The sequence below is a fragment of the Myxine glutinosa genome, chromosome 1 (assembly GCF_964187855.1).
Source record: "Myxine glutinosa chromosome 1, kmMyxGlut1.1, whole genome shotgun sequence".
Taxonomy (NCBI): domain Eukaryota; kingdom Metazoa; phylum Chordata; class Myxini; order Myxiniformes; family Myxinidae; genus Myxine; species Myxine glutinosa.
This window is the reverse complement of record NC_136261.1, coordinates 382,142,791-382,152,173: the sequence shown is the minus strand read 5'-3', so window position 1 is coordinate 382,152,173 and position 9,383 is coordinate 382,142,791. Positions and strand designations below refer to the sequence as shown.

Here is a 9,383-nt window from a genome sequence, read left to right as displayed (position 1 = left end):
TTTACGTGCTCCATGGGGAGTAACCAATGTACAGCTGGTAGTTGTGTTGGTCACGTGCTCCCTGGGGAGCAACCGATGTACATCTGGTAGTTGTGTTGGTCACGTGCTTCCTGAGTACTCACTCAATGTACTCAACCTGAGTACTCAACCAATGTACAGCTGGTAAGTGTTGGTCACGTGCTCCATCCGACTGACAAATCGAGCGATCACACTTCTTCGTTCCGTGATACTTTTTACTTGACCTTTTGTTATTATATGACGACATATACTTTAACGACCTGTATTCATCCCACATTGTCGCCTGCTTGGGCAATGTGTTTGGCAATGATTGGTCTTTCACGAATTGGATGGCCAGGTTTGATTGTGTAATGATGGAGATTTTTGGCAGGAATTTGGAGTTTGTTCAGATTGTTGAAGATATCTCAGATACTCTTGGCGAAATAAATAATGAGGTATTTAACGTTCACCGACTCGTGCGAGGAGATGGGACAATCAGCTTAACGTCCAAGTGAGGGACAGCAAAGTTTCCAAAACAACATCCTATTTGTGACGAACCAATCCAAAAGTTTATAACAGACTATAATTAGCTCAAAGGTAAGCTTGTTACTTTGTACCCTCCTGTAAATATACATGACACAACTACCTTAGCAGTCACGAGAAAAGGGAAGCACAGGTGGGCAGGGTAGATGAGATCGACGTATGTGGATCCTTCTATGAGTTATCGAGGTCGTGGGTTCAGATTGTGACCAAGCTATAAACTACCACCCTGGTGTTTCACATACAGGACGAAACGTCAATGTTTGAAGCAACCATCGGATGCATGTGAAATCAGAAGACCAGCACTGATCGTTGGTGGAGCTTTAATACCCTACGGTGTCTTTCGTAAAGAGGTGAGTTTTGGATTGGTTCGTCATAAATAGGATGTTGTTTTGGAAACTTTGCTGTCCCTCACTTGGACGTTAAGCTGGTTGTCCCATTTGCTCGCACGAGTCGGTGAACGTTAAATACCTCATTATTATTTATTTCGCCAAGAGTATCTGAGATATCTTCAGCAATCTGAACAAACTCCAAATTCCTGCCAAAATCTCCATCAATAGACAATCAAACCTGGCCATCCAATTCGTGAAAGGCCAATCAGTGCCAAATCAGTTTGCCTCTAAATCTTGTGTCCCAAACCCATCCCTCTGTACCCACCATACCCAGTCGTACCCTGCTGCTCCTGGACTCCGTGTCCTTTCCTCCTGACAAGGTGGAAAAGTTTCTGTCAACCCTCGACTCTGATTCTGCAACTGGACCCGATGGCATCAGCCCACGGGTTCTAAAATCCTGCTCTGCCGCTCTATCTCACCCTCTCTCTGTTCTCTTCCCCCTCTCTTTTGCTCAAGGTCAACTGCCATCTGCTTGGAAATCAGCCAACATCACCGCTTTGCACAAAAAAGGTGCAAAAACAGATCCTCGCAACTACAGACCAATCAGCCTTCTGCCAATTATCAGCAAAGTCATGGAATCCATCATTGCTTCGGATATGAAATCTTTCCTCTTCTCCAATGGCTTGATCTCTGCTCATCAATTTTGTTTCAGACCAGGTCACTCTACTCTGGACATGCTGCTTCTGCTGTCTCAACAAAGGATGGAGGCCCTCAATGCCAAACAGGAAATTAGAGCTGTCTCCCTCGACATATCACGTGCCTTCGACACGGTCTGGCACCCCGCTCTGCTCACCAAACTCTCCTCCTTTGGTATCCATGGAAATCTCCACGCATGGCTGGCGGACTTCCTCTCTAGTCGTCGTCAACGTGTGGCCCTGAATGGGTTTCTCTCATCTCCTCTTCCTCTTCAGGCTGGAGTTCCCCAAGGCAGTGTTCTGGGCCCCGTGCTTTTTCTGGTCTTCATCAATGATCTCTCTGACTCTCTTGAAAATCCTCTATCTCTTTGCTGATGACTCCACTCTCTGCCGCTCCATGCCTCTTCCCTCAGATCGGCAGTCTGCAGCCTCCTCACTCTCTGAAGACTTGGACAAAATCACAGACTGGGCAAACAAGTGGAACATGTCTTTCAATCTTGACAAATCTCACACTCTTACTATGTCTCTCCGAAAAGATCGACTGGACAACCCTCCCATCTACTTTCTCAACAATCCTCTCCAAGAAGTTCTGTCGCTCAAGCTTTTGGGTCTCACTATCTGCCATGATCTTTCTTGGGAAAACCACATTTCCAAGCTGGCCTCCAAAGCCAGTCGCCGACTGGGCATCCTCCGTCGTGCGAAGTCCTTCCTCGGCACACCTGAGCTCCTCACCACATACAAGGCTTTCATCCGCAGCTAAATGGAATACTGTTCTCCCCTTTGGGCCGGTGCTCCTGCCTCACACCTAGCTCGGCTTCACGCTGTTGAAACCAAAGCTTTCAGAATTATTGGAATCTCCCGCGATGAAGCTATCTCTGAGGGCCTTTCACTCACTCACCGCAGGCAGGTAGGTGGTCTTTCTGTCTTCTATCGACTCCTCTCCGGCCTTGCACCCCCAGCTCTCTCTGTGCTCTGTCCCCCAAATATTCCTACAGGTCGCACAAGATCTGCCAGCAACCCTCTGATGGTTAAACTGCCGAAATCTCGGCTCTCTGCTCACCTTCACTCTTTCATTCCTCTTTTCTCCCGCCTCTGGAACAAACTCCCTCACTCCCTTCAATCCCACTCCTCCCTCCAGGTCTTTAAAACAGCTGTTCACCACCATCTCTTCTCTTCCCCCATCCAAAACCTTGATCTTTTCTACCCCCGCTAATTCACCCCAGATCCACCTTGTTTGAAATTCCAACTTCTTTCCTGGAAGTCCTGGCAGTGTCCATATGTTTTATACCTCTCCCACCGTCCCCTTCCCATGCCCCCCCCCCAAAGCCCTCGCCCTCTCTCAGATCTCTCGATGTCTCCATGTCTCTCGGTCCCTGCTCTCAAATGTTGTGTTTGTGTCCTTCCCCCTCTCTCCCCATCTTGTCTACCGCTCCCGATGTTATATGTTTTATGTGTCGGTTTGTCTTTCTGTGTGATTAATGTTCGCTCTTTCACGAGCCTCGATCTTGTATACCAAACACTTTACCCAAGCAGGTGACAATGTGGGATTAATACAGGTCGTTAAAGTATATGACGTCATATAATAACGAAAGGTGAAGTAGAAAGTATCACGGAACGAAGAAGTGTGATCGTTGGATTTGTCAGTCGGAAGGAGCACGTGACCAATAACTACCAGCTGTGCATTGGTTACTCACTCAGGGAGCACGTGACCAACACAACACCAGCTGTACATTGGTTACTCACTCAGGGAGCACGTGATCACCACAACTACCAACTGTACATTGGTTACTCCCCAGGGAGCACGTGACCAACACAACTACAAGTTGTACATGGAGCAGGAGGAAGAGCAGGAGGAGTGGGAAACACCAAGAGCAGGAGAAGTGGGAAACACCAAGTGCAGGAGAAATGGGAAACACCAAGAGCATGTGAAGTGGGAAACACCAAGAGCAGGAGAATTGGGAAACACCAAGAGCAGGAGAATTGGGAAACACCAAGAGCAGGAGAAATGGGAAACACCAAGAGCAGGAGAAGTGGGAAACACCAAGAGCAGGAGAAGTGGGAAACATCAAGAGCAGGAGAATTGGGAAACACCAAGAGCAGGAGAATTGGGAAACACCAAGAGCAGGAGAAATGGGAAACACCAAGAGCATGTGAAGTGGGAAACACCAAGAGCAGGAGAATTGGGAAACACCAAGAGCAGGAGAAGTGGGAAACACCAAGAGCAGGAGAAGTGGGAAACACCAAGAGCAGTAGAATTGGGAAACAACAAGAGCAGTAGAATTGGGAAACAACAAGAGCAGTAGAATTGGGAAACACCAAGAGCAGGAGAAGTGGGAAACACCAAGAGCAGGAGAAGTGGGAAACACCAAGAGCAGGAGAAGTGGGAAACGCCAAGAGCAGGAGAAGTGGGAAACACCAAGAGCAGGAGAAGTGGGAAACACCAAGAGCAGGAGAAGTGGGAAACACCAAGAGCAGAAGTGGGAAACACCAAGAGCAGGTCGGTGGAGAAAATAGATGTAAACGGACAAACAATGGATGCAGGTAATGAAAAGGGGTATGGGCAAATGGAGGAGATGGACAAGATGGATACACAAGCAAACATTTTGGAGGGGTGGAAAAAAGATAATGGTTTTGGATGGTGAATGACCTGAGATGGTGGTGGACAGGTGTTTTGAAGACCTGGAGGGAAGAATGCGATCAAAAAGAGTGTTCAAGGTGGTTCCACAGGAAGGAAATAGAGGAATAAATGAGTGGAGCTCAACAGTGGTTCTACTTTTGGGAGTTTCACTCAGAGGGAGTTTCTGGTAAACAGTGTGCGTCCTGTAGATACCTGAGGGGGGAGGGAGGGGAAGTGCAGAACACAGAGGGTGCAAGACCAGAAAAGAGGCGGAAGAAGCTAGAAAGACCACTGACCTGTCCGTGATGGTGAAGTGATGGGCCCATAGACTCTGCTTCATCGTGGGACGTTCCAATAATCTTGAAAGCCTTGGTTTCCACAGCGTAAAGATGAGCAAGATGTGAGCAGGGAAGCCAGCCCAAAGGGGAGAGCAGTACTCCATCAAGCTGCGAATGAAAGCCTTGTCGGTGGACAGGAGCTCATGTGTGCTGAGCAAGGACTTTGTACGACGGAGGATGCCCAATGTCTGGCTTTAGAGACTAACTTTGAAATGTCGCTTGCCCGAGAGCGATCATAGCTGAGAATGAGACCCAAGAATTTGAGTGACTGAACCTCTTTGAGAGGGTTGTTCACCAGATTTTGTCAAGATCTGAGGAGAGGGAAGATGCTGCTGCCTGTCTCTCAGAATGATGAGGGATGTCACGGCAGAGAGTGGAGTAATCAGCAAAAAGATGAAGAGGATTTTCCAGACAGAGTCATTGAAACCATTGATGAATATTAGGAACTCGTATAAAGCCCGTCAAAAATGACGCGTGGAACAGTTTTTGACGGTGCAGCCACGTGAGCATGCCAAAGTCTGAAATCTGGGCCGAGTGTCAGGTGTGCTTATATCATCTTTATTTATTGGACATCCTGTAGACGTTAATGAACACTCGTTTTACTCTGCGCGCATTGCACATCACATGCAGCGAATTTCCCCTCCCGGCCTTGTATTTATTGTGATTTAAAAAAATACCGCTTCTGTACACCACCCTTGAGGCTCGGTTTGCAAGCCACCGTCTACAATTCCAATGTAAGAGGCATAATTACTCTTCTTTTGAGTCTTTGGAATCCTTGGGGTCTTTTGTGTCCTATGTGTCCTCTGGGTGTTTGGGATATTTTGGGTCTTCAGGGTTTTCAGCATCTTTTGGGTCTTCTAGTTCATCGGTGTCTTTTGGGTCATTTTAGTCTTTTGGGTCTTCTAGGTCTTTTGAGTCATTTGAGAATTTTTGGTCTTCAATCTGGATATTTTGGGTCTTTGGGATACACTGGGTCCTCAGGGTCTTTGGGGGTCTTTTGGATTGTTTGGGTCTTTGGGGTCTTTCAGATCATTAAGGGTCTTTGGGGTATTTTGGGTCTTTGAGGCTTTTTGGGTCTTCAGGTTATTTTGGGTCTTTGAGGTATTTTGGGTCTTTTTGGTTTTCTGGGTCTTTTCTATCCTTTCAGTAACCGCAATCTTTTGAGTCATCTGGCTCTTTTCGGCCTTTGAGGTTATTTGGGTCTTCGGGGTCTTTTCAATCTTCAGGGTCTTTTCGATCTTTTCAGTCTTCGGGGTATTTAAAGGTCTTTGGTGTATTTTGTGTCTTTGGGTAGTTTGAGTCTTTGGGATATTTTCTGTCTTCGTGGTCTTTTGGGTCTTTAACAGTCTTAAGGGTCTTTTGGGTATTCAGGGTCTTGTGGTCTTTTGGGTGTTTAAGGGTCTTGGGGTATTTGGGGTTTTCAGGGTCTTTTCGGTCTTTTAAGTCCTCTGGGTCATTTGGATTATTGGGGTCTTCAGGGTATTTAAGGGTCTTGGGGTCTTTTCGGTATTTTGGTTATTTTGGGTCTTTTGGGTCTTTGGGCTATTTTGGGTCCTCAGAGTCCTTGGGGGTCTTCACAGTCCTTGGGGGTCTTCTGTGTCTTTGGGGTATTTTGGGTCCTTTGAGTCCTCGGGGTTGTTTGGGTCTTTTGGTTCCTCGGGGTCTTTTGGATCCTCGGAATCTTTTGGGTGTTCAGGGTATTTTGGGTCTTCAGGGTATTTTGGGTGATTGGGGTGCATTGGGACTTTTGGGTCTTCAGTCTTTTAGACCTTTTAACCGGTGCACACACAATCGGCGTGTTCAAAGATTGCCCATTAAGGGTGTAGTACTGGTGAACTTTCCAATATGCCTCTTTTTTAAAAAACGATGTTTTTACGGTTTAGATTCATACGTATTGTATAAACTCATTCAGTATTTCCTTTAAAATATCTAATGTTATCTTTACACGCAATTTACAAGAAATATAATATTTTGCATGAAATTTGTTATAACTTTAATTTGCATCATTCTTTTGGGCTGAAATTTGAACAGGATATTCAGAATATCACTTCCTTTAAAATGATGAAGGCTTTTGTTTATGGGAGTAGCCATTGTGGATTTATTGAAGGACAACCAAGTTTTATCTGGTAATTGGCATAATTAGCTAATTAGTGAACATTTGACATAATTTCACAAAATCCTCTCATCAGGTAGTAGAGTAACACATGTACAGTATAATACATGTACCAAGTTTTGTGTGAAAAGAATGATAGGGGACATAGAAGATAGAAGTAGAAATGTGTTCTTTGTTTTTCCTTGTTTTTTATTGACGGTCTAATTTATGCAAATTATATGCATGTAATATGACAAAGAAGCGTTGAAACTGGTCTGAGTTAAAGCCAAGATTATATCTTTCAAGAAAAACTGAAAATTAGATATTAACTTGACTTTGTTTTTGTGTAAAGGCCTCTCAAAGGTACCTATGTAGTTTTCTCAATTTTTCACCAGTACTACAACCTTAAACCCCCCAACTCAAATACCTCCCAAAGCACTACTCGAAGCCTTTAAAACCTACCCTGATGAAGGGGGACAGACAGACAGATACACACACACACACACACACACACACACACACACACACACACACACACACACACACACACACACACACACACACACTGTGTTTTATATAGTAGATAGTATGGGGTCTACAACACTGCTTTGGGTTACTCCATCTTGAGAGGGTGTGGAGATGAAAGATTCCTTTGAGCAATACACGTTGGCTATGGGCGTGGAGGAAGTCAGTGATCCAAGAGTGGAGTTCGCCTTGGACTCCATAGGCAGAGAATTTGGAGAGTGAAGCGGGATTGCCAGATTGTATCAAAGGCACGAAATATGTCCAAAGAGAGATGGTCCTGATCACATGACTGATGTTGAGCACCTCAATCCATTGTTGGGAGAGTTGAAGCAACATGTCTAAGATAGAGTGACCAGGTCTGAATCCGAATTGATGATCTGAGATAAAGCCATTGAAGAAGAGGAAGAATTTAATATCAGAAGTGATGATGGATTCCATGATCTTGCAGATGATTGAGAGCATGCTGATTGGTGTGTCATGCTGTGTTTGGCTGATTTCCAAGCAGACGTAAGATGACCTGTGGTAAATGACAGGGTGAAAAGGGCAGAGTGAGAAAGTGCAAAAGCATAGGAGCAGGTATTTCAGGCACGTGACCTGATACCGTCCGGTCCAGTTGTGGAGTCAGAGGCGAGCTTGGCCAGAAAACATCTCAGGTGCAAAAAACAACACATAATCCAGGAGCAGTTGGATACGAATGGGAAGGGTGGGTACAGAGAGAGAAGGGATATAGATCAGTACAGAGAGAGAAGGGTCCTGGGTTCGAATCGGTGTCGGCCGTTAAATAACATCAGGTGGGTCGACTCAGCGTGTCATCGTACCTAGGTGGGCAGAATGAACACGAGCTTACCGTAAACAGGGGGCACTGCACGATCGGCACAGCCGCACTCACAGGAATGATGCAACCAGCCAGGGGGAACTGCGCCAGCGGCACAGCCGCATCACAGCAATAATGCAACCAGCCAGGGGGCACTGCATCGACGGCACAGTCACACTCCCAGCAATGATGCAACCAGCCAGGGGGAACTGCATCGGCGGCACAGTCACATACTCTGCAATGATCCAACCAGTCAGGGGACACTGCATCGGCGGCACAGTCACACACCCAGCAATAATGCAGTCGGCCAGGGGGCACTGCATCGGCGGCACAGTCACACACGCAGCAATGATGCAACCAGCCAGGTGACACTGCATCGGCGGCACAGCCGCACTCACAGCAATGATGCAACCAGCCAGGGGACACTGCAGCGGTGGCACAGTCGCAGTCGCAGCAATGATTCAACCAGCCAGGGGGCACTGCGTCGGCGGCACAGCCGCACTCCCAGCAATGATTCAACCAGCCAGGGGACACTGCATCGGCGGCACAGCCGCACTCCCAGCAATGATGCAACCAGCCAGGGGGCACTGCATCGGCGGCACAGCCGCACTACCAGAAATGATGCAACCAGCCAGGGGGCACTGCATCGGCGGCACAGCCGCACTCCCAGCAATGAAGCAACCAGCCAGGGGGCACTGCATCGGCGGCACAGCCGCACTCCCAGCAATGAAGCAACCAGCCAGGGGGCACTGCATCGGCGGCAAAGCCGCACTCCCAGCAATGATGCAACCAGCCAGAGGGCACTGCATCGGCCACACAGTCACACTCCCAGCAATGATTCAACCAGCCAGAGGACGCTGCATCGTTGGCACAGTCGCACTCCCAGCAATGATGCAACCAGCCAGAGGGCACTGCATCGGCGGCACAGCCGCACTCACAGCAATGATGCAACCAGCCAGGGGACACTGCAGCGGCGGCACAGTCGCAGTCGCAGCAATGATTCAACCAGCCAGGGGGCACTGCGTCGGCGGCACAGCCGCACTCCCAGCAATGATTCAACCAGCCAGGGGACACTGCATCGGCGGCACAGCCGCTCTCCCAGCAATGATGCAACCAGCCAGGGGGCACTGCATCGGCGGCACAGCCGCACTCCCAGCAATGATGCAACCAGCCAGGGGGCACTGCATCGGCGGCACAGCCGCACTCCCAGCAATGAAGCAACCAGCCAGGGGGCACTGCATCGGTGGCAAAGCCGCACTCCCAGCAATGATGCAACCAGCCAGAGGGCACTGCATCGGCCACACAGTCACACTCCCAGCAATGATTCAACCAGCCAGGGGGCACTGCATCGGCGGCACAGCCGCACTCCCAGTAATGATGCAACCAGCCAGAGGACACTGCATCGGCGGCAAAGCCGCACTCCCAGGAATGAT

At 48.2% G+C, this 9,383-nt stretch overlaps 1 protein-coding gene across 2 annotated transcripts in view; it reads left to right on the top strand.

Annotated features, from left to right (window-relative positions):
* The first annotated feature begins 633 nt into the window (after positions 1–633).
* LOC137416120 (uncharacterized) overlaps positions 634–9,383 on the top strand; it is a 114,115-nt gene continuing 105,365 nt past the window's right edge. The window contains exons 1-2 of one of the 2 annotated variants that reach the window (XM_078770243.1): positions 634–673; positions 785–890. The gene's annotated coding sequence lies outside the window, so the exon portion shown is untranslated. Of the gene's footprint in view, positions 891–9,383 lie in introns of both variants that reach the window. The other variant, XM_068101657.2, reaches the window with a different exon arrangement.